Source organism: Pristiophorus japonicus, chromosome 18 (genome assembly GCF_044704955.1).
Source record: "Pristiophorus japonicus isolate sPriJap1 chromosome 18, sPriJap1.hap1, whole genome shotgun sequence".
Lineage (NCBI taxonomy): Eukaryota > Metazoa > Chordata > Chondrichthyes > Pristiophoridae > Pristiophorus > Pristiophorus japonicus.
The window spans coordinates 88,580,344-88,606,217 of record NC_091994.1 but is presented as its reverse complement, the minus strand read 5'-3'; the positions used below and the strand labels follow the sequence as shown (position 1 = coordinate 88,606,217).

The 25,874-nt window shown below is 50.5% G+C and overlaps 1 protein-coding gene across 4 annotated transcripts in view; it reads left to right on the top strand.

Moving 5' to 3' along the window:
* Positions 1–315: 315 nt before the first annotated feature.
* The window catches only part of fam131c (family with sequence similarity 131 member C), a 57,641-nt gene continuing 32,082 nt past the window's right edge, over positions 316–25,874 (top strand). For 2 of the 4 annotated variants that reach the window (XM_070860943.1, XM_070860940.1), the window contains exon 1: positions 316–550. The gene's annotated coding sequence lies outside the window, so the exon portion shown is untranslated. Of the gene's footprint in view, positions 551–16,665; positions 16,734–25,874 lie in introns of those variants that run through there. The other 2 variants (XM_070860941.1, XM_070860942.1) reach the window with 2 other exon arrangements.

Here is a 25,874-nt window from a genome sequence, read left to right as displayed (position 1 = left end):
ACAGGGAAGTGGAGCTGATCAGTACAGCCATGATTTATTGAGCAGGCTCGAGGGGCCGAATGGCGTATTCCTGCTCCTATTTCTTATGTTCTTATGTACTCAATCACCAGGGCCATCGCAGCTGTGCCTGATCTTGTCTCTGAATCTAAAAACCACACAGGGAGTTCTCTCGGTGCCCTGGCCATAATTCCTCCCTCAACCTGCACAACCAAAAACAGACCAACTTGTCTCAATGTGTTTTCTGGCAGCAGGCCGTATATTTGTTTGCATAACAGTGAGTGCACTTCAAACAGTAATTCATTGGATGTGAAGCGCTTTGAGATGTGATAAGGTGCCACATAAATCCAGGTTCATTCTTTGCTGCCAACTCCCGGCTGAGACTCACGAACCACGGCCCAGGGATTGATCCTGGGATCTTGTCAGCATGACTCACCAGCTAAAGTCACTGCGGGGAAAAGAAAATCGCCGTTCGGTACTCGCGCCTAACAGGCCATAATGAATCAGCAATTCATTCAAAACAGAATATGATGGAAACCATGCAGGAGGTCAGGTAACATTTGTGGAGAGAGAAACAAGTTAACAAGGCAGGTCGATGAGCCTTCCTCTTTTTCACACCCATTTTACTATATTACAGTCAATTAAAAAGAAAATCGGGAGGGGCATAAATCGTGGTGGGGAGGCGGGGAAGGGCTGGGTTTTTATATCGGGTGTGTAAATCGGGAGGTGTAAATCGGGGGGATGTAAAGTGGGGGGGGGGCGTTGTAAATCGGAGGGTGTGAATCGGGAGGGGTGTAATTCGAGGGGGTGTAAATCGGGGAGATATCGGGGGGGCTGTAAACTGGGGGGTGTAAATCGGGGGGTTTATCGGGGGGGGGGTTTAAATCGGGGGTATAAATCCGGGGGGGGTTATCGGGGGGCTGTAAATCGGGGGTTATCGGGAGGGGGGTAAATCGGGAGGTATAAAAATCGGGGGGTTTATTGGGGGGGGTGTAAATCGGTGTGTAAATCCGGGGGAAGTATATCTAGGGGGTTGTAAATCGGGGTATAAATCGGGAGGGCTGTAAATCGGGGGGGGGGGTAAATGGGGGGGGGCGTGATGTAACTCATGGGGGAGTAAACCGGGGGGGGGGGAGGGTAAATCGGGCGGGTGTAAATCGGGGGGGGGGTGCAAATCGGGGGGATGTAAAGTGGGGGGGGGGGTGGGTGTGAATCGGGAGGGGTGTAATTCGAGGGGGTGTAAATCGGGGGGATATCGGGGGGGCTGTAAACTGGGGGGTGTAAATCGGGGGGTTTATCGGGGGGGGGTTAAATCGGGGGGTATAAATCGGGGGGTTTATTGGGGGGGTGTAAATCGGGGAGGCTGTAAATCGGGGGGTTGTAAATCGGGGGGTTTATCGGGGGGGGGGTATAAATCGGGGGGTTTATTGGGGGGTGTAAATCGGGGGGTATAAATCGGGGGGGGATTATCGGGGGAGGTTAAATCGGGGGTATAAATCGGGGGGTTTATTGGGGGGTGTAAATCGGTGTGTAAATCCGGGGGGAGTATATCTAGGGGGTTGTAAATCGGGGTATAAATCGGGAGGGGTGTAAATGGGGGGGGGGCGTGATGTAACTCACGGGGGAATAAACCGGGGGGGGGGGTGTATATCGGGCGGGTGTAGATCGGGAGGGGGGTGTAAATCGGGGGTTTATCGGGGAGGGTGTAAATCAAGGGAGGTGTAGCCGGGGTGTATAAATCGGGAGGTATGTAAATCGGAGGGGTATAAATCGTGGGGTGTAAACCGGGGGGTTTATCGGGGGTGTAAATTTCCGGGGGGGGGCGGAATTGGGGAGTGTAAATCGGAGGCGGTAAATTGGGGGGTTGTAAATCACTGGGTGTAAATCGGGAGGATGTAAATCGGGGCCGGGGGGGGGGGGAGGGATAAATCAGGGAGTGTAAATCGGGGGGCGGAGTAAATCGGGGATTTATCGAGTGGTGTAAATCGGGGGGGGGGGGGTAAATCATGGGGATGTAAATCGGAGGGGTGTAAATCGGGGTATAAATCAGAGGTTGTAAATCGAAGGGTTAAAATCGGGGGGGTGGTGTAAATTTGGGGTTTATCGGGGGGGCTGTAAATCGGGGGGGGTGTAAATCGGGGCTTTATCGGGGGGGGGTAAATCGGGGCTTTATCGGGGGGGGGTATAAATCGGGAGGGGTGCAAATCGGAGGGTTGAAAATCGTGGGGGGGGGGCGAAATCGGGGGTGTAGCCGGGGTGTATAAATCGGGGGGGTGTAAATCGGGAGGGTGTAAATCAAGGGGTGTAAATCGGGGTGTGTGTGGGTATAATAGGGGGGTGTACATCTGGGGGTGTAAATCGGGGGGGGGGTAAATCGGGATGATGGGTGTAAATCAGGGGGTGTAGATCGGGGGGGTGTAAACCGGGCGGTTTATCGGGGGTGTAAATTAGGAGGGTAAATCGAGGGGGTGTAAATTTCGGGGGGGGGAAATCGAGGGGTGTAAATCGGGGGGGGGGGATATTGGGGGGGTGTAAATCAGGGGCGGTAAATCGGGAGAGGTGTAAATCGGGAGGGGTATAAATCAGGGGTGTAATTCGGTGTGTGGGTGTAAATTGGGGGCGGTAAATCGGGGGATGTAAATCAGGGGGGATATTGGGGGGTGTAAATCAGGGGGGGTGTAAATTGAGGGGTGTAAATCAGGGGGGATATTGGGGGGTGTAAATCAGGGGGGGTGTAAATTGAGGGGTGTAAATCAGGGGGGATATTGGGGGAGTGTAAATCAGGGGGGATATTGGGGGAGTGTAAATCAGGGGGGATATTGGGGGGTGTAAATCAGGGGGGATATTGGGGGAGTGTAAATCAGGGGGGATATTGGGGGAGTGTAAATCAGGGGGGATATTGGGGGGTGTAAATCAGGGGGGGTGTAAATTGAGGGGTGTAAATCAGGGGGGATATTGGGGGGTGTAAATCAGGGGGGGTGTAAATTGAGGGGTGTAAATCGGGAGAGGTGTAAATCAGGGGTGTAAATCGTGAGGGGCTTAAATCAGACTGCTGAGTCATTGTTTCTCGTTTTGCTCTACTGACAAACACCAGTTTCACGCCCACTGCGATATCAGAAGAATCACTGGGAAATTACATCTTACACTGAAATCGGATTACTACACCCTGCCGGCCATGCATGAAACAGCCACAAAGTTAGGTCTGCCATGGGTCAGACGATACAACATGTAAACAGACCATCCAGTCCATCAAATCTCTGCCCGTGCTTTTCTCCACATGAGCTATATAATTCTCTTCTTCTTCCTAGGCAGTCCCTCACGTCATGTATCCTACATGGCTACTGTTTGTACTATCACAAGCTGTGCCACCAGAGGGCACAGCAGTGGGAGACTTGTAGGTTACCTGTACAGGTGTGCCTGGCCTAGTATAAAAGGCAGGCCGCAAGGTGTGATCCTCACACTGGAGTTATCAATAAAGGACTAAGGTCACTACAGTTCAAGTACAAGAAACACATTGTCTCGTGGAGTCATTATCAGAGCATCCAAGGACATAACAATTGGCAACGAGATTAGGACTTTCATGCGAAAATGGCTACCCTTGGTACATTGCAGCAGTTCGCCGATGGTGATGATTGGGACGTGCGACCATTGTCTCCTGCCAGCAAATGACCTGGCAGGAGACAACCTGGCCACACTGGCGGGCAAGCGCAGAGCTATCCTGCTAACCAGTTGTGGGCCCACTGTCTATGACCTTGTCAGGGACTTGCTGGCACCAGTGAAGACAATGACCAAGACGTATGAGGAGCTCGTAACACTGATCCATGAGCAACTCAAGCCCAAGGATAGCATCCTCACAGCCAGACACCGGTTCTCCACCCACTGACGGCCCGAAGACCAGGAAATCGCGAAATATGCTGCAGACCTCAGGAGGCCGGCGACACCGTGAGATTTCGACAACCACCTCACCGAAGCGCTGCGGGACATTTTTGTCATTGGAATCGGCCATGAGGGCCTTCTTCATAAGCTACTGTCGGCAGATACCACAGTCACACTGCATAAGACCATCTCTGTGAGCCAGGCATTCATGACCTCGACCTGCAACTCTAGGCCGATGACTCACCCTCAGGACTCAAACCCAGCAAGTACTGTGCACAGAGTGGCGCCTTTTAGAGGCTGGACTGTAGAATGCAAACCTTCTCAGGGAAGAGAGAACAGGCCCCCGAGTCCCTTAACTCAGAGTCCGCCGAGGAGGGCTAATCGAGTAGCTCCATGCTGGCGTTGCGGAGGGAATCACAGGGCTCACCAGAGCAGTTTTAAAGACTATGTATGTAAAGGCTGCAGCAGAAAGGGCCACCTCCAGCGAATGTGTAAGAGAAATATGACTCACTGTGTCGATGAAGGGTCTGCAGATGGCCATGAATCCAGCGTGGATTATGAAACGATAGGCAAAGAGGCAGCCCAGTCCCACGGGGAGGTATATAGCATGTTTACCTGCACCACCGAGTGTTCCCCGCTGAGGATGGAAGTTGAGATAGATGGCGTTCCAGTCTTCATGGAAGTGGACACGGGGGCGAGCCAGTCAGTAATGAATCAAGAAGCCTTTGAGAGGCTATGGGACAATCAAGCTGAACGACACAAGTTGGTCCCGGTTCAGGCAAAGCAGCGCACCTACACCAATGAACTTATCCCAGTTGTTGGTAGTGTGGATGTTAAGGTACTCCATGATGGCGCGGTGCACAAGTTACCTCTGTGGATTGTTGCAGGTGATGGACCAACGCTGCTCGGAAGAAGCTGGATGGAGAAGATCCGTTGGAAGTGAGAAATCTTCACCCCTCCAGCGATCAACATCCTCTGCACTCAGAGGCAAAACAAGCCCTCACCTGAGTTTGGATCGGGCACCAGAGAACAGACCAGCACAGCACCGAGGCACAGACCGCCCACAGCACGACTGCGTGGAGATGATCCCGCTGGGACGACCCGAGCGCACCTTCCAGGCTCCAGTGGCAGGAATCCAGAGAAAGAAAATCGGATCCAGAGGTGACTTCCCATCTCCGGAAGCAGAACCCGAAAAGAAGAGGATCACCGCAGTTGACACCATGGATAGAGGAACGATGGCGTCCGAACCACGAGTAAATGCGCTGAAAAAAAAGATGGCGGCGGCCAGATCACGAGGTGCAGCGCTGAAGAAGCAACACGTGGCACCAAACGGAGAAGAGGATTGGGGTAGAGAAAGCAAGGCTCTCTTAAAGGAGGCCTGCAACCCACCACACTTAAAGGGACAGTTCCACACACTCAAGCAATGTAATAGCAACCGTGAGTTAGAGATAAAATGTGTAACTGATGATCAAAGTTGTGTACATGCAATAAGCAAGGAAAAGTCGGGCGATTGTGATCGGAGCTACAGGGTATTCACAATAAGTAATGAAACGTTGTGCGATGTAGGATTTCAACTGCACACAGCCAAGGCAGTGGGCAGACACCCATCGGGAGCACACAGGTCCAGCGAGCTATCCAACGCTGTAGCCTGCGTGCCTGGGACCAGAGTTATGCACCATGGAGTATGGCCACAAGCAGCCGATACACACAAGCTGCAGAGCAAGTGTTCTCAGGAGGGCAACGGCATCGGTATCGATACCCTGCCCCTGATCGGCTCTGCTTCTCAGGCACCCGATGGCACCAACCATCACGAGCCTGAAAGAGCAAACTGTGCTAAGGCGTAGTCCCCAGACCCCATCGCCACCAAGGCCATACCCGGGAACGAAGGGTCACCCGCAGCAGTCCTCCCAAAGGGGACCGGGACCAGCCAGGATCCCAAACCAAACAATGCCCAGGCTAGCGAGTCAGCAGTTCCCTGTACACTGCTCGACGACAGTTTCTCAGGGAGCAGCAGCAACCCAGGGCGCAAAGAAAGGACAGGGAGGTCACAGGCATCTGTGAACCTGCCTGACGCTAGGAACAACAGCCCCAAGAGCAGGCAACTTGAGCCAACCTGGTTCCCACTGCCAGCACTGGGTACTGTGCAGCCACCATCCAGCAGTTCTGGAACTAGCATGTCCTTATGCACCAGTCACCGCATCAATAATGTATCTCACCAGTCTAACATTCTTGTCTCACAACTGAACCACAAATGTAACGCAAACTTGTTTTTCTGGACTTGAATGTATATGAATGCAATGAGCTTCTGGCATAATCCATATGTGGGGGGGGGGGGTGGGTGTGGAGAGTGGAGTGGTCAGGGACACACACAAACAGCAACCACCAACACTTTACTGCCAACGTAATACCAACTACTCACCCAAGATTTGAACAACTCGCCAAGCGTCAACCAGATAGAGCTAAGCCCAGAGCACAGTCAATGCACTAAAGGCTTCGGGGAGATTGATGCCATGTATCCTACATGGCTACTGTTGGTACTATCACAAGGTGTGCCACCAGAGGGCACAGCAGTGGGAGACTTGTAGGTTACCTGTACAGGTGTGCCTGGCCTAGTATAAAAGGCAGGCCAATCGGTGTGATCCTCACACTGGAGTTATCAATAAAGGACTAAGGTCACTACAGTTCAAGTGCAACACATTGCCTCGTGGAGTCATTATCAGAGCATCCAAGGACATAACACCTCGTATTGAGGATGACTTGCTTCCACACCAAAAAGTTCACAGGTGTCACAATGAGGGACCTGACATTCCATGTCCCAAGCTACATGTTGAAGGGTGGAAGATGCCTGTGTGTGGATTTTTTTAACGTGTGGTGGCCGTTGCACACCAGCCACCACACGGGCTTGACAGAGCTAGGTCTTGGTCCAGTGGCAAGGGTTAACCAGGACAAATGGAGACCAGCTCGGCTGCACAGACCTAGCGCACACACATATCGCAGTGTGGGCTGGCACGTGCTGCCCCTGGGCCCTCACCTCTCCTGGGCCCCAATCATGTCGCTCTGCAATCTCCCGCCGCTCCTTCGCCCCGACCTCGCTGCTCCCGCTGTACCTGCCCGCACTCCCATCAGCGACCTGGGCTATAGCTACAAAAGGAGCGGCATGGATGCAGCCCAGCACAGAGCGGCCCTGACCTGCGAGGGAACATCAAACATCAAACATCCTCCTCCAAGTCGTCGCCCTCCTGAACCGACTCGCGCAGCTCCCTGCAGTGGCATGCCGCCTCCCGCCGCTCCTTTTGTAGCCATATAATTCCGTCTCACTGTCCTGCTTGTTTCCCACATTTTAACAGTTCTCATTTTTAAGCAACCATCTAATTCTCTTTCAAAAGAATTGATGGATTCTGCTTCACCAATGGTTTGTGGATGAGAATTCCACATTCCAACCATTACCTGTGTAAAGATGTGTTTCCAACCTTCCTTTCAATTTGTGCCACTTGATACTGCCTCACTGACCCATGGGAACAATCTATCATCTTCTCTCAACCCATTTTAATCAGGAAGAGCTCCATCAGGTCACCCCTTAGACATTTTGGCTACATGGAATAACCACAATTCCTTGCCGTAGACACGTGGAGTAACCAGGCTCTGTGATGTTGGGGGAGGCCGTGATGTTTTCAGTTCACTGCAACCCAGAACCTGCCATTGTTGATGCCAGTGGCTGAGTGTGTAATGCATTCTGTGGTTGTCCTCTGTGATCAATCAGAGACAATGGCCCTGAGTTTCCTTTGACTTTCTGTTTATTCTTCACCGGAAGTGGGGAGGAAACTCCGTCTCCATGTGTACACAAATCGCACCTCCGGCAAAGTTACCGCAGCAGAAAGTCTGAGGAAATTCAGGGTCATTAACTTATTCAAAATAACTTTGTTAATGCCTGCATTACTATCGCAGACAAAAGAATGTAGTAAGAATGTGTTTGGTGTTCATCCACTGACATCAACAGCAACTTCTGGGCATATCTCTTCTTAGACAGTCCCTCGGAGTCGAGGGTGACTTGCTTCCACACTAACATGAGTTCGAAGGTGGCTGATGAGTCCAATGCGGGACCTACAGTCTCTGTCATGGGTGAGGTAGGTGGTGGTTGAAGGGACAGGTGGGTGGGGTGCTTGGGTTGTCGTACGCTTCTTCCACTGTTTGTACTTGACTGCCGCGTGCTGCCGGCAAAGAGACTCAAAGTGTTCGACGCCTTCCCGAATCTTCTTCCCCACTTTGAGCGGTCTTGGGCCAGAGATTCTCAAGAGTTGGTGAGGATGTTACATTTTTTCAGGGAGGCTTTGAGGGTGCCCCTGAAGCGTTTTCTCTGCCCTCCTGGGGCTCGCTTGCCGTGACGGAGCTCGGAGTAGAGCGCCTGTTTTGGGAGCCTTGTATCAGGCGTGTGCACTATGTGGCCCGCCCATCGGAGCTGATTGAGCGTGGTCAATGCTTCGATGCTGGGGATGTTGGCCTGAGAGAGAACACTGACGTTGGTGCACCTAGCCTGTCACTGGATTTGCAGAATTTTGCGGAGGCAACGTTGGTAGTACTTCTCCAGTGCTTTGAGGTGCCTACTGTACATTGTCCATGTCTCTGAAGCATAAAGGAGGGTGGGAATCACTACTGCTCTGTAGACCATGAGCTTGGTGCCAGGTTTGAGAACTTGGTCTTTGAACACACTTTTCCTCAGTCGACCGAAGGCTGCACTGGCACATTGAAGGCGGTGTTGGGTTTTGTCATCGATGTCTGCCCTCGCTGTCAGGAGGCTCCAGAAGTATGGAAAGTGGTCCACGCTGTCCTAGGTCTTGTCGTGGATCTTGATGATCGGGGGGCAGTACGGTGAGGCGAGGGCAGGTTGGTAGAGAACCTTTATCTTATGGATGTTTAATGTAAGTCCAAGACTCTTGTACACTTCAGTGAAGGTGTCAACGCTGATTTGGAGTTTGACCTCTGAGTGTGCGCAAACACAAGCGCTGTCTGCATACTGTAATTCAATGACAGGTTGGGACAACCTTGGTACTCAACTGGCAGCGATGGAGGTTGAACAATTTCCTGTTTGTCCTGTAGATTAGCTCCACTCCAACGGGAGCTTGTTGGTGGTTAGATGAAGCGTTGCAGTGAGAAAGATTGAGAAGACCATTGGTGCAACGATACAGCCTTGCAGTCAAGACCACCTGCGGCCCAAGCACCCAAGGTCCTACCCCATTGAGGGCTAAGAACGGAGAGGTGCTCATCAGGGACAGAGAGGCAGTCAATACCTGCTGGAAGGAGCACTTCGAAGATCTCCTTAACCAAGACTCTGTGTTTGACGTGGAAGGCCTCGACTCAATCCCACAGCATGCCACCCGCCACCATCTCGGCACAACACCAGCCTGGCAAAAGGTAGAAAAGGCCATCTGGCAGCTGAAAAACAACAAGGCCTCAGGAGCAGGTGAAATCCCCACCAAAGTACTAAAGCATGGCGGAGAAGTACTCTTGGAGCGAATCCATGACATCACTCTCATCTGGAAGGAGGAGAGCATGCTGGGGGATCTCAGAGACGCTGTAATCGTGACCGTTTTCAAGAAAGGTGACAAGACTTATTACGATAATTACAGGGAAGTTTCCCTGCTGTCTGCCGCAGGGAAAATTGTTGCAAGAATCCTCCTCAATCTTCTCCTCCCAGTGACTGAAAAGCTCCTCCCAGAGTCGCAATACGGATTCTGCCCACTAAGGGGCACAACGGACATGATTTTCACCGTGCACAAATCCAAGAAAAATGCAGGGAGCAGCACCAACCTCTGTACATGGCCTTCTTTGACCTCAAAAAGGCCTTTGACTCTGTCAACCATGAGGGATTATGGCATGTCCTCTTCAAATTCGGCTGTCCTCAAAAATTTGACACCATCCTCCGCCTGCTTCACGATGACATGCAAGCCGTGATCCTCATCAACGGATCTACCACAGACCCAATACAAGTGCAGACTGGGGTCAAGCACGGCTGTATGGGCATATCAGAGCATGACTGGCGCAGCAGCACAGGCGTTATTGGAGACCCAAGGTTTCCAAGTCTGTGTCATGAGCACAGAAGCTGCTACAGTCACAACACCACTCTGCACCAAATCGAAATGTTCGCACTGAATTTCTGCAATCAAGCATCACATGCTTCTTCTCCTGCCTCCAGTGTTATATATGTGGACTTGTATTTACTCTGTACAGCCACCAGAGGGCTCATTCCCCGGAATCCCAAGGGATCCCATAATACCTTGGGAGCACAGGTATTTACGAAGGCTTCACAGGTTGGAGAGGCACTCTGGCGACCTGCAATAAAAGACTACGGTCACACTTTACTTTGAGGTCACAGTGTTCAGTCTGACTCTTTCTCGATACACAACAACTGCCGACGAGATACAGATAGCGAACCCAAAGATGCAGAGAACAGTGGAGCATCCTGGAGAAATTTTCAGAGGGAGATGATTGGGAGCGACTCGACCAATACTTCGTGGGCAACGAGCTAGATGGGGAGGAGAGCACTGCCAAACGTAGAGCGATCCTCCTCGCCATCTGTGGGGCACCAACGTATGGCCTCATGAAGAACCTGCTCACTCCAGCGGAACCCACAGACAAATCGTACAATGATTTGTGCACACTGATCCGAGAGTATTTGAACCCAAAGGAAAGCGTTCTGATGGCGAGGTACCGGTTCTACACCTACAAAAGGTCTGAAGGCCAGGAAGTGGCGAGTTATGTCGCCGAGCTGAGACGCCTTGCAGGACATTTGGAGCACATGCTCAGAGACTTTTTCGTACTCGGCATTGGCCACGAAACCATACTTCGCAAGCTTTTGACTGATGTAGAGATCCCAACCTTGAGTAAGGCCATAGCGATAGCCCAGGCGTTCATTGCCGCCAGTGACAATACTAAGCAAATCTCTCAGCACACAAGTGCTGCTACAAGTACTGTGAACAAAGTGATGTTGTTTTCGAATCGTAACCTACAGGCCAGGTCACACATACCTGCAGCTACACGTCTGCAGATGTCTCAGAGTCCACCATCAAGGGTGATGAATGCAAGGCCATTAACACCTTGTTGGCGCTGCATGGGTGCTCATTGTTTCTATTCATGCCGATTCAAAGGATACGTTTGCAAGGGCTGTGGAACAATGGGCCACCTCCAATGAGTGTGCAGGCGAGCTGCTAAGCCTGTTAAACCTGCAAACCACCACGTTGCAGAGGAGGACAGACCCACGGAGGATCACTATGAATCGGAGCCTCAGATAGAGGAGGCAGAGGTACATGGGGTGCACACATTCACCACGAATTGTCCCCCGATAATGCTGAATGTTGAACTAAATGGACCCCCTGTGTCAATGGAGCTGGACACGGGCGCGAGCCAGTCCGTCATGGGTAAAAAGACTTTCGAAAGGTTGGGGTGCAACAAGGCCTCAAGGCCAGTCTTAACTCCAATTCGCACGAGACTAAGAACTTACACGAAAGAATTGATTCCTGTAATCGGCAGTGCTACCGTAAAGATCTCCTACAATGGAGCGGTGCACAAGCTACCACTCTGGGTGGTACCGGGCGATGGTCCCACGCTGCTCGGCAGAAGATGACTGGGAAAGATACGCTGGAAACTGGGACGGCGTCCGAGCGCTATCGCCCACTGAGGACACTTCGTGTGCCCAGGTCTTAAACAAATTTCCTTCGTTGTTCGAACCAGGCATTGGGAAATTCCAAGGAGCAAAAGTGCAGATCCACCTAATTCCGGGGGCGCGACCCATCCATCACAAGGCGAGAGCAGTACCGTACATGATGAGAGAAAGGGCAAAGATCGAGCTAGACCGGCTGCAATGAGAGGGCACCATTTCACCGATCGAGTTCAGCGAGTGGGCCAGTCCTATTGTCCCAGTCCTCAAGGGAGACGGCACCGTCAGAATCTGTGGCGATTACAAAGTAACTATCAATCGTTTCTCCCTGCAGGACCAATACCCACTACCAAAAGCTGATGACCTCTTTGCAACGCTGGTGGGAGGAAAGATGTTCACGAAGCTGGAACTGACTTCAGCCTACATGACACAGGAACTGGAGGAATCATCGAAGGCCCTCATCTGCATCAACACGCACAAAGATCTTTTTGTTTATAACAAATGCCCGTTTGGAATCCGATCAGCGGCGGCGATATTCCAGAGAAACATGGAAAGTTTACTGAAGTCAATCCCGCACACTGTGGTCTTCCAGGACGACATCTAGGTCACAGGTTGGAACACTGTTGAGCACCTGCAGGACCTGGAGGAGGTTCTTAATTGACTCAACCGCATTGGGCTCAGGTTAAAATGCTCGAACTGCATTTTCCTGGCACCTGAAGTGGAATTCCTGGGAAGGAGGATTACGGCGGATGGCATCAGGCCCACCAACGCGAAGATGGAGGCAATCGAGAATGTACTGAGGCCACAGAACGTGACAGAGCTGCGGTCGTTTCTGGGACTCGTGAACTACTTTGGTAACTTCTTACCAGGTCTCAGCACCCTGCTAGAACCACTACATGTCTTACTACAAAAAGGGGGCGAATGGGTTTGGGGCAAAAGCCAAGAAAATGCCTTTGTAAAAGCGAGAAAATTGTTATGCTCAAACAAATTGCTTCTGTTGTATGATCCATGTAAGCGTTTGGTACTAGCATGTGATGCGTCGTCATATGGCGTCGGGTGTGTATTGCAAAAAGCCAATGATTTCAGGAAACTGCAACCGGTTGCTTATGCATCCAGGAGTCTGTCTAAGGCCGAGAGAGCCTTCAGCATGATTGAAAACGAAGCGTTAGCGTGTGACTATGGGGTAAAGAAAATGCATCAATACCTGTTTGGGATAAAATTCGAATTGGAAACTGACCATAAGCCACTTACATCCCTATTTTCCGAGAATAAAGGGATAAATACCAACGCATCGGCCCGCATCCAGAGATGGGTGCTCGCGTTGTCCACATACAACTACTCCATCCGCCACAGGCCAGGCACAGAAAACTGCGCCGATGCTCTCAGTAGGTGGGTGGAAATGGCGCAGCCCGCAGATCTAGCCATGGTTATGGAAGTATTTGAGAGTGAGCAATCACCCGTCACTGCCCAGCAGATCAAAACCTGGACAAGCCAGGAACCCTTATTATCTCTAGTCGAAAGCTGTGTGCTTCACAGGAGCTGGTCCAGTGTCCCAGTGGAAATGCAGGAAGAGATAAAGTCGTTCCAGCAGCGCAAAAATGAAATGTCTATACAGGCAGACTGCCTTCTGTGGGGCAATCGAGTAGTGGTCCCCAAGAAGGGCAGAGACACCTTCATCAATGACCTCCACAATACCCACCCAGGCATGATGAAAGCGATAGCCAGATCCCACTTGTGGTGGCCCGGTATCAATGCGGACTTAAGAGTCCTGCGTTCACAGATGTAATACATGCTCGCAGTTAAGCAATGTACCCAGGGAGGCGCTGCTAAGTTTATGATCTTGGCCCTCCAAACCGTTGTCTAGGGTACACGTCGACAATGCAGGCCCGTTCTTGGGTAAAATGTTCCTTGTGGTTGTATACGCGTACTCCAAGTGGATTGAATGTGAGATAATGTCGGCTAGCACGTCCGCTGCCACCACTGAAAGCCTGCGGGCCATGTTTGCCACACACGGCTTACCCGATGTCCTGGTGAGCGACAATGGGCCATGTTTTACCAGTGCTGAGTTCAAAGAATTCATGACCCGTAATGGGATCAAACATGTCACATCTGCCTTGTTTAAACCAGCGTCCAATCATCAGGCAGAGAGAGCAGTGCAAACCATTAAGCAAGGCTTGAAGAGGGTAACTGAAGGCTCACTGCAGACTCGCCTATCCCGAGTCCTGCTTAGCTACCGCACGAGACCCTACTCACTCACTGGGATCCCACCTGCTGAACTGCTCATGAAAAGAGCATTTAAGACAAGGCTCTCGTTAGTTCACCCTGATCTACATGATCAGGTAGAGAGCAGGCGCCTTCAACAAAGTGCATACCATGATAGCGCAAATGTGTCATGTGCGATTGAAGTCAACGATCCTGTAATTGTATTAAATTATGGACAAGGTCCCAAGTGGCTCCCAGCACTGTCATGGCCAAAGAGGGGAGCAGGGTGTTTCGGGTCAAACTTTCAAATGGACTCATTCACAGGAAACACTTGGACCAAATCAAACTCAGATTCACGGACTATCCAGAGCAACCCACCTTGGACCCTACCTTTTTTGACCCTCCAACACACACACAAGTGGCAACCGATTCAGCAGTTGACCATGAAGCAGAACCCATCATCCACAGCAGCCCTGCAGGGCCCAACACACCAGGCAGCCCAGCAAGGCCAGCTGCACAGCAGCCCAGCGAGGGCCCAACAAATGATTCAACAACACCAGCTTTCACACCGAGACGATCAACCAGGGCAAGAAGGGCCCCAGATCGACTCACATTGTAAATAGTTACACTATTGACTTTGGTGGGGGGGGGAATGTTGTTATATATGTGGACTGGTATTTACTCTGTACAGCCACCAGAGGGCTCATTCCCCGGAGTCCCATAATCCCTTGGGAGCACAGGTATTTAAGAAGGCTTCACATGTTGAAGAGGCACCTTGGAGACCTGCAATAAAAGACTAAGGTCACACTTTACTTTGAGCTCACAGTATTCAGTCTGACTCTTTCTCCATATGCTACATAGAGAACTAGATATCAAAAGAAGGAAAGCCTTATATAGTGTTGTTGACCACCTCAACACTTCCCAAAACGCCTTATAGCCAATGAAGTACATTTGAAGTGCAGTCACTGTTGCAAACTAGGCAAGCTTGGGAGCCAATTTTCACATAGCAAAGTGCCACAAACAACAATGAGATAAATTATCAGATAATTATTTTAGTCATAAAGCAAGATTTGCATTTATATAGTGTCTTTCAAGTCCATCGGGCATCTCAAAGCGCTTTACAGCCAATGAAGTATTTCTTGGAGTGTAGTCACTGTTGTAATGTAGGAAACATGACAGCCAATTTGCACACAGTAAGCTCCCACAAACAGCAATGTGATAATGACCTGATAATCTGTTTTTTGGTCGTATTGATTGAGGGATAAATATTGGTTAGGACACCGGGGATAACTCCCCCGCTTTTCTATCAAAATAGTGCCATGGGATCTTTTTTGTCCACCTGAGAGAGCAGACGGGACCTCAGTTTAACGTCTCACCCGAAAGATGGCGCCTCCAACAGGGCAGCACTCCCTCAGCACTGCACTGGAGCATCAGCCTAGATTTTTGTGCTCAAGTCCCTGGAGTGGGACTTGAACCCACAACCTTCTGACTCAGGCGAGTGGGACACCCACTGAGCAACGGCTGACACTGTGTGAGTTGAGAGATAAATATTGGCCAGGTCACCGGAGAGAACAACCTGTTCTTCTTTAAAATAGAGCATGGGATCTTTTACCTCCACCTGAGAGGGCAGACGGAGCCTCAATTTAATGTCTTGTCTGAAAGACGGCACCTCCGACAGTGCTGCACTAGTTCACTGCTATGCTGGAGTCTCAGCCTAGATAATATGCTCAAATCTCAGGAGTGGGGTTTAAACCCACAACCTTCTGACTCAGAGGTGAGAGTGGTACCACTGAGCCAATGCTGTCCCTACAAGCACAATATTTCCAGTTCTTGATATGCTCGAAGCAACCAGCAGAGCTGAATCTCTTAGATGTCTTTGTTACATTTGCCTGAAGCGGCTTGATGCTTTGCCACTAAATATACAAAACAAATCTCAGCCAAAAACAGAGCTCTTTCAAATTAATTTATTGGTACATGTCAGACTGAATCCAGTTATTTGAAATAGAAAGCGGGTGAGTGCACTGGCAGCTGTGGTGATTGAGTCGCACAGACCAGGAAGACCAGGAAGACGTGACCCCAAGCTTCCGGTCGCCTGTCACTTTAATTCTCCGCTCCACTCCCACTCTGACCTCTCCGTCCTCAGCCTCCTACACTGTTCCAACGAAGCTCAACGCAAGCTCGAGGAACAGCACCTCATCTTTCATTTAGACACTTTACAGCCTTCTGGACTCAACATCGAGTTCAGCAATTTCAGACCATAACCTGTGCCCATACTTTTCCCCTTTTCCTCCCTTTTGTTTTTACAACCCACCCCCACCTTTTTATTGTTTTTCTCTTTCCCATGGCAGCTGGCGATGATTCCTCCATTCACACCCCATCTGGACTCTTCTTTTGTTTCGTAACTTGTGCCATTACCATCTCATTTTTGCCCATCGTCTCTTTTATCTCTTAAATCTCTCCTGACATCCACCCTATCACAGAACTTTCCATTAGTTTGTTCCTCCGCTCTCCCTCTCACTGCCCCTGCACTTCCTTAAGAATCTGTTGCATCTCGAAGTTTTCCAGCTCTGACGAAGGGTCACAGACCCGAAACGTTAACTCGGTTTCTCTCCCCACAGATGCTGCCTGACCCGCTGAGTATTTCCAGCATTTTCTGTTTTTATTTCAGATTCTAGCATCTGCAGTATTTTGCTTTTGTCCAGGAGGACCCAGGTTGGATTCCTGGTTTGTGCAGGATTAGCTGATTTCATCTAGATCAGTAGTCGGAGCGCTACAACTGGTTTCAATGTGCCTGGACTCAGGAGGAGGGAGATCAGGTAGGGATCCTGATTACTCCCAGTGCTGCAACATGGATGTAGGTGTTACGGGCGGACAGGATCGGCCCTGGCGATTGAATATCACGCTGCCGCTCCCCATTCAGGCTCAGACATGAAGTGTTGCCACTCAGGTGACATCATCATCATCGGCAGTCCCTTGAAATCGAGGAAGACTTGCTTCCACTCTAAAAGTGAGTTCTCAGGTGACTGTACAGTCCAATACAGGAATTACAGTCTCTGTCACAGGTGGGACAGACGGTGGTTGAGGGAAAGGGTGGGCGGGGAGTCTGGTTTGCTGCACACTCCTTCCGCTGCCTGCGCTTGTTTTCTGCATGCTCTCGGTGACGAGACTCAAGGTGCTCAGCGCCCTCCCGGATGCTCTTCCTCCACTTAGGGCGGTCTTTGGCCAGGGATTCCCAGGTGTCGGTGGGGATGTTGCACTTTATCAAGGAGGCTTTGAGGATGTCCTTGAAACATTTCCTCTGCCCACCTGGGGCTCGCTTGCCGTGTCAGGGTTCCGAGTAGAGCACTTGCTTTGGGAGTCTCGTGTCGGGCATGCGGACAATGTGGCCCGCCCAGCGGAGGTTTAACTTTAGGTAAGGTACCGGAGGTTGACAACACCACTCGAACTGAACCCGATCGAGGAGTCAGTAACCTTGAGGAGAAGGGAGGAATGAGAAAGGATATAAAAATAAATGATAGTTTGGAATTTCCCCTTATTATTTGCTTGACAAAAGTATTCAGTGAATGCGTATGTGCTTTGACAAGTGATAAGTATCTAAATCATTCAGATGCACTTACCTACAAAGGATGGAATGTTTTAGTGGGTCTTTTAATGCCATGAATCACATTAGCACAGCCACACTAATAAGCAACCTGGTTAACTATTGGCTGACTCAGGTATTCCAACTTTAACAGCAACTCAAAGCTCTCGTGCCGCAGTCATGGTTAAACTCATTCCCGTATCGTTTTACTCACACTTGTCTTCTTCCAAAGCTGTTGAAGTGTGAGACCTTGCCAATAGCAGATCTCATCCCCTGCCACCGCAGCTTGTTTGATCGTTGTTGCTATGACGAGAGAAAGGGTTTTTTTTTAAAGCATTTTCTGTAATCCTGCCTGTTTGTGACTTGTGCGGGAATACAAGTGTTGCGTGTCAGGCAATCTGATAGTGTGTCCGGGAAGGCCTTTGAAATGGACTCGATTCGATGTGCTTCTGGAGAGAGAAGGGATTGGGCAATATAGAGAGCGGGTGGGTAAGTGGGGCTGACCATTGAGAAAGGAATGGACTTGTTGGGCCTAATGGCCTTTTCCTGTCACACAAGACCATCAGCAGGCCGGGGCCATTAGAGGGAGCAGTGCATGCTGCTGCAGGAGGGCGACGGCTGACTGCAGTGCGGACAGGTACAGCAGGAGCGGCGAGGTCGGGGCGAAGGAGCGGCAAGAGTTCGTAGAGGGATGTGATCGGGGCCCAGGAGAGGCGACAGTTCGAGGCCCAGGGGCAGCATGGGCCAGCCCACACTGCGATATGTGTGCACACTAGGTCCGTGCAGCAGAGCTGGTCTCCAGTTGTCTTGGTTAATCCTTGCCACTAGACCAAGACCTAGCTCTGTCAAGCCCATGTGATGGATGCTGTGCAACGGCCACCACACGTTAAAAAAATCCACGCACAGGCATCTTCCACCCTTCAAGATGTAGTTTGGGATCTGGAATATTAGGTCCTTCATTGAAACACCTGTGAACTCATCCCTTTATGGCATGGAAGCAAGTCATCCTCGTTTTGAGGGACCGCCTATGATGATGATGATGATGATGACAAGGTGACACAATGCCCTACACCATCATATTATCATCATCATCATCATCATAGGCAGTCCCTCGAAATCGAGGAAGACTTGCTTTCACTCCAAAAGTGAGTTCTCAGGTGACTGAACAGTCCAATACGGGAATTACAGTCTCTGTCGCAGGTGGGACAGACAGTCATTGAAGGAAAGGGTGGGTGGGGAGTCTGGTTTGCTGCATGCTCCTTCCGCTGCCTGCATTTGTTTTCTGGTGACAAGACTCGAGGTGCTCAGTGCCCTCCCAGATGCTCTTCCTCCACTTAGGGCGGTCTTTGGCGAGGGACTCCCAGGTGTCGGTGGGGATGTTGCATTTGATCAAGGAGGCTTTGAGGGTGATCTCGAAACATTTCCTCTGCCCAACTGTGGCTCGCTTGCCATGTAGGAGTTCCGAGTAAAGCGCTTGCTTTGGGAGTCTTGTGTCCGGCATGCGGACAATGTGGCCCGCCCAACGAAGCTGGTCGAGTGTGGTCAATGCTTCGATGCTGGGGTTGTTCCCTGATCGGGAACACTGATATTGGTGCATCTGTCCTCCCAGGGGATTTGCAGGATCTTGTGGAGGCATTGTTGGTGGTATTTCTCCAGTGATTTGAGGTGTCTACTGTATATGGTCCACGTCGCTGAGCCATACAGGAGGGTGGGTATCACTACAGCCCTGTAGACCATAAGCTTGGTGCCAGATTTGAGGGCCTGATCTTTGAACACTCTCTTCCTCAGGCGGCCGAAGGCTGCGCTGGCACACTGGAGGCGGTGTTGAACCTTGTCGTCAATGTCTGATATCGATGGCCCGATATCGATGCAGACTTAGAATCCTGCATGCACAAATGTAATACCTGTTCCCAGTTAAGCAATGCACCCAGGGAGGCACCACTAAGTTTATGGTCCTGGCCCTCCAAACCGTGGTCTGGGGTCCATGTCGACTATGCAGTCCCATTCTTGGGAAAAATGTTTTTAGTGGTACTCCAAATGGATTGAATGTGTGATAACATTGGCAAGCATGTCCGCTGCGACCATTGAAAGCCTATGGGCCATGTTTGCCACGCACAGCCTGCCTGATGTCCTTGTAAGTGACAATGGGCCGTGCTTTACCAGTGCCGAATTCAAGGAGTTCATGACCCGCAATGGGGTCAACCAGGGAAAGGAAGACCCCAGATCGACTCACATTGTAAATAGTTACACTAATGACTTTTGGGGGGGGGGGGGAAGTGTTGTTATGCATGTAAATCTGTAAATACCATGTCTAACCACCAGAGGGCTTATCCCCTGGAGTCCCAAGGGATCCCACAATGCCTTGGGAGCACCTGTATATAAGGAGGCCTCACAGGCTGGAGAGGCACTCTGAGATCTGTAATAAAGGACTATGGTCACACCTTACTTTGAGCTTGCAGTATCTAGTCTGACTCTTTATTCAAGATGTAACAGAAAGTAGTCCACGTTATCCAGGGCTGCTCCGTGGATCTTGATGACTGTGGGGCAGTGCTGTGTGGCGGGGTCAGATTGGTGGAGGACCTTTGTCTCACGGACGTTTAGTGTAAGGCCCATGCTTTCGCATGCCTTGGTGAAGATTTTGATGATGACTTGGAGTTCAGCCTCTGAATGTGCGCAGACGCAAGCGTCGTCTGCCTACTGTAGTTCAACGGCAGAGGATTGGACGGTCTTGGATCTGGCCTGGAGGCGACGAAGGTTGAACAGGTTCCCACTGGTTCTATAGTTTAGCTCCACTCCAGTGGAAAGCTTGTTGAGTGTAAGGTGGAGCATGGCAGCGAGGAAGATCGAGAAGAGGGTTGGCGTGACACAGCCCTGCTTGACCCCGGTCCGGACGTGGATTGGATCCCTTGGTCAGGATCACGGCTTGCATGCCATCGTGGAGCAGGCGGAGGATGGCGACAAACTTTTGGGGGCAGCCGAAACGGAGGGGGACGCTCCATGTCACTCGCGGATAACAGTGTCAAAGGCCTTTGCAAGGTCAAAGAAGGCCATGTACAAGGGTTGGTGCTGTTCCCTGCATTTCTCTTGTAGTTGTCACACTCGTAGGGTACTAGGTGACACAATCTCACACACCAGCACAGCACTAGGTGACACAATCTCACACACCCACACAGCACAGGTTGATACATGTCAACACCAGCAACTTACGTTGATATAACGCCTTTGATGTAGTAAAACATCCCAAGGCGCTTCACAGGAGTGTTACAAAATAAAATTTGACACCAAGCCAGATAAGGAGATAAGGGCAGATGAAGTAGGTTTTAAGGAGTATCTTAAAGGAGGATAGAGAGGTGGAGAGGTTTAGGGAGGGAATTCCAGATAAGGCCTTGGCAGCTGAAGACACGGCCATCAATGGTGAAGTGATTATAATCAGTGACGCTCAAGAGAAATGTCAATGGAAATGAATCAATGATCAGTGCCTGGAGTGAGGGCGTAGTAACTGATACCAACATAATGATTATTGTCACATTCACAGCTCTTGGCCCCCATAACATGTAGATGGTTACCGGATTGTTGCAGGTAGAGAGTGACTTAAACAATCACGCACTATGATTAAATTATAAAAATAGTTACAAAGTAGCAGGCGACACCATTTCTGAAGATGTTTTCCCTGGGGAGGATTGACGCTGGCACAGTTCACTTTGGCAATTAATTCTATTCCGTGCACTTTTCAGCACAGACAGTATCATAGGTGCCAGAGAACCACAGTGGGCGTGGTGCAGTCACTCCCACAATAGACCTGTCACTCACAGCACAACTCAGAAAGCTTCTGATCCTTTCGAAGCATTCACTGCCAAGATTAACTCATACCCGCATGCAACTCTAATTATTTTGTGGTCCACTGCGCTTTAAAAGAAAGAAAGGCTTGGATTAATATAGCGCCTTTCACGACCACCGGACGTCTCAAAGCGCTTTACAGCCAATTAAATACTTTTGGAGTGTAGTCACTGTTGTAATGCAGGAAACGCGGCAGCCAATCAGCTCACAAGCAAGCTCCGACAAACAGCAATGTGATACTGACCAAATAATCTGGGTTTTTTTGTTATGTTGATTGGGGGATAATCTCACAGGCAGTCCCTCAAAATCGAGGAAGACTTGCTTCCACTCTAAAAATGAGTTCTCAGATGACTGTACAGTTCAATACGGGAATTACAGTCTCTGTCTGTCCCACCTTTGACAATCATCGAGGGAAAGGGAGGGTGGGACAGGTTTGCCGCACGCTCCTTCCACTGCCTGCGCTTGGTTTCTGCACGCTCTCAGCGATGAGACTCGAGGTGCTCAGCACCCTCCCGGATGTACTTCCTCCATTTAGGGCGGTCTTTGGCCAGGGACTCCCAGGTGTTGGTGGGGATGTTGCATTTTATCAAGGAGGCTTTCCTCTGCCCACCTTGGGCTTGTCGTGTCGAGGCTCCGAGTAGAGCGCTTGCTTTGGGAGTCTTGTGTCCGGCATGCGTACGATGTGGCCCACCCAATGGAGCTGGTCGAGTGTGGTCAGTGCTCCGATGCTGAGGATGTTGGCCTGATCGAGGACGCTAACATTGATGCGTCTGTCCTCCCAGAGGATTTGTAGGATCTTGCGGAGACATCGTTGATGGTATTTCTCCAGCGATTTGAGGTGTCTACTGTATATGGTCCACATTTCTGAGCCATACAGGAGGGCGGGTATCACTACAGCCCTGTAGACCATGAACTTGGTGGCAGATTTGAGGGTCTGATCTTCGAGCACTCTCTTCCTCAGGCGGCCGAAGGCTGAGCTGGCGCACTGGAGGCGGTGTTGAACCTTGTCGTCGATGTCTGCCCTTGCTGATAATAGGCTCCCGAGGTATGGAAAGTGGTCCACACTGTCCAGGGCGGGGCCGTCGATGTTGTTGACTTGGGGGCAGTGCTGTGTGGCGGGGTAAGTTGGTGGAGGACCTTTGTCTTACGGATGTTTAATGTAAGGCCCATGCTTTCGTATGCGTCAGTGAAGATGTTGACTATGAGAACATAAGAACATAAGAGCATAAGAAATAGGAGCAGGAGAAGGCCAAACAGCCTCTCGAGCCTGCTCCGCCATTTAATACGATCATGGCTGATCCGATCATGGACTCAGGTCCACTTCCCCGCCCGCTCCCCATAACCCCTTAAGACCTTAACGGTTAAGAAACTGTCTATCTCTGTCTTAAATTTATTCAATGTCCCAGCTCCCACAGCTCTCTGAGGCATCGAATTCCACAGATGTACAACCTTCTGAGAGAAGATATTTCTCCTCATCTCAGTTTTAAATGGGCGGCCCCTTATTCTAAGATCATGCCCTCTAGTTCTAGTCTCCCCTATCAGTTGAAACATCCTCTCTGCATCCACCTTGTCAAACCCCCTCATAATCTTATACATTTCGATAAGATCACCTCTCATTCTTCTGAACTCCAATGAATAGAGGCCCAACCTCCTCGACCTTTCCTCATAAGTCAACCCCCTCATCTCCGGAATCAACCTTGTGAACCTTCTCTGATCTGCCTCCAAAGCAAGTATATCCTTTCGTAAATATGGAAACCAAAACTGTACACAGTATTCCAGGTGTGGCCTCATCAATACCCTGTATAACTGTAGCAAGACTTCTCTGCTTTTATACTCCATCCCCTTTGCAATAAAGGCCAAGATTCCATTGGCCTTCCTGATCACTTGCTGTACCTGCATACTTTTGTGTTTCATGCACAAGTAGCCACAGGTCCCGCTGTACTGCAGCACTTTGCAATTTTTCTCCATTTAAAATAATAACTTGCTCTTTGATTTTTTGCTGCCAAAGTGCATGACCTCACATTTTCCAACATTATACTCCATCTGCCAAATTTTTGCCCACTCACTTAGCCTGTCTATGTCCTTTTGCAGATTTGTTGTGTCCTCCTCACACATTGCTTTTCCTCCCATCTTTGTATTGTCAGCAAACTTGGCTACGTTATACTTGGTCCTTTCTTCCAAGTCGTTACTATAGATTGTAAATAGTTGGGGTCCCAGCACTGATCCCTGCGGCACCCCACTAGTTACTGATTGCCAACCCGAGAATGAACCATTTATCCCGACTCTCTGTTTTCTGTTAGTTAGCCAATCCACTTCCGTGCTAATATATTACCCCCAACGCCGTTAAACTTTATCTTGTGCAGTAACCTTTTATGTGGCACCTTGTCAGATGCCTTCCAGAAATCCAAATACACCACATCCACTGGTTCCCCTTTATCCACCCTGACTTGGAGTTCAGTCCCTGAATGTACGTAGACACAAGCGTTGTCCGTGTACTGTAGCTTGACAACAGAGGTTGGGACGGTCTTGGATCTGGCCTGGAGATGACGAAAGTTGAACAGGTTCCCACTGGTTCTGTAGTTTAGTTCCACTCCACTTGTTGAGTGTGAGATGGAGCATTGCAACAAGACCATTAGCAGGCCGGGGCCATTGGAGGGAGCAGCATGCGGCGGCCCGGCCCGGAAATCGGCACGGTCCCGGCCTGCAAGACCATCAGAAGGCCAGGGCCATTGGAGGGAACAGCGTGTGGTGGTATATCACTGCAGGGAGCAGCGCGTGCTGCTGCAGGAGGGCGACGGCTGCAAAGCCAGGTCGCTGATTGCAGAGCGGGCAGGCACAGCAGGAGGGGCGAAGGAGCGGCAAGAGTCCGTCGAGGGAAGTGACCGAGGCCCAGGAGAGGTGTGAATCTGGGGCCCAGGAGAGGTGTGAATCTGGGGCCCAGGAGAGGCGAGGGCCCAGGGACAGCCTGGGCCAGCCCACACTGCGATATGTGTGTACACTCAGTCTGTGCAGCAGAGCTGGTCTCCGGTTAGTCTTGGGTAATCCTTGACACTGGACAAAGACCAAGCTCTGTCAAGCCCGTGTGGTGGCTGGTGTGAAATGGCCATCACACGTTAAAACAATCCAAGCACAGGCATCTTCCACCCTTCAAGATGTAGTTCTGGATCAGGAATATTAAGTCCTTCATTGAAACACCTGTGAACTCATCCCTTTTTGGCGTGGAAGCAAGTCACCCTCGCTTCGAGGGACTGCCTATGATGATGATGATGAGCAAGGAAGATCGAGAAGAGGGTTGGCGCGATGACGCAGCCTTGCTTGACCCCGGTCCGACGTGGATGGGATCCATTGGTCAGGATCACGGCTTGCATGTCGTCGTGGAGATAAATATTGGCCAGGACACTGGGGATAACTCCCCTGCTCTTCTTCGAAATAGTGCCATGGGATCTTTTACATCCACTTGAGAAAGCAGACGGGGCCTCGGTTTAACTTCTCATCCGAAAGACGGCACCTCCGACAGTGCAGCACTCCCTCAGCGCTGCACTGGAGTGTCAGCCTAGATTTTTTTTGTGCTCAAGTCCCTAGAATGGGACTTGAACACACAACCTTCTGACTCAGGCGAGAGTGCTGCCCACAGAGCCACGGCTGACACTAAATCAGTTTGTGCATGTATAGCTTTAAAAAAAAAGTCACAGAATGTTACTTCTCACACATGCACCCAATGAGGGACACGCACATCAGCTTTAAAAATTAATTCATGGCATGTAGTCATGGCATTCCTAGTTGTCCAGAAAAAGGTGATGGTGAGCTGCCTTCTTGAACCGCTGCAGTTCGTGTGGTGAAGGTACTCCCACAGTGCTGTTAGGTAAGGAGGTCCAAGATTTTGACGTAGCGATGATGAAGGAACAATGTCCAAGTCAGGATGGTGAGTGACTTGGAGGGGAATGTGGAGGTGATGGTGTTCCCATCGACTTGCTGCGCTTGATCTTCTCGGTGGTAGTGGTCGCGGGTTTGGGAGGTGCTGTTGAAGGAGCCTTGGCGAGTTGCTGCAGTGCACCTTGTAGATGGTACACACTGTAGCAATGGTGCGCCGGTGGTGGAGGGAGTGAATGTTTAACATGGTGGATGGGCTGCTTTGTCCTGGATGGTGTCGAGTTTCTTCATTGTTGCAGCTGCATCAATCCAGGAAAGTGGTGCGTATTCCGTCACACTCCAGACTTGTGCCTTGTAGATGATGGAGATGCTTTGGGGAGTCAGGAGGTGAGACACTTGCTGCAAAATACCCAGCCTCTGACCTGCTCTAGTGGTGACTGCATTTATGAGGTTGGTACAGTTCATTTTCTGGTCAATGGCGATCCCCAGGATGTTAACGGTGAGATATTCTGTGATGGTAATGCCATTGAATGCCAAGGGGTAGTGGTTAGACTCTTGTTGGAGATGGACAACGCCTGGCACTTGAGTACCCTGCAGCACAAGGCATTGGCAACTCAACGCATTGGCAAAGCTGATACATCATCATCATAGGCAGATCCTCGAAGTCGAGGAAGACTTGCTTCCACTCTAAAAGTGAGTTCTCAGGTGACTGAACAGTCCAATACAGGAATTACAGTCTCTGTCACAGGTGGGACATTCAGTCATTGAAGGAAAGGGTGGGTGGGGAGTCTGGTTTGCCGCATGCTCCTTCCGCTGCCTGCGCTTGTTTTCTGCATGCTCTCGGCGACGAGACTCGAGGTG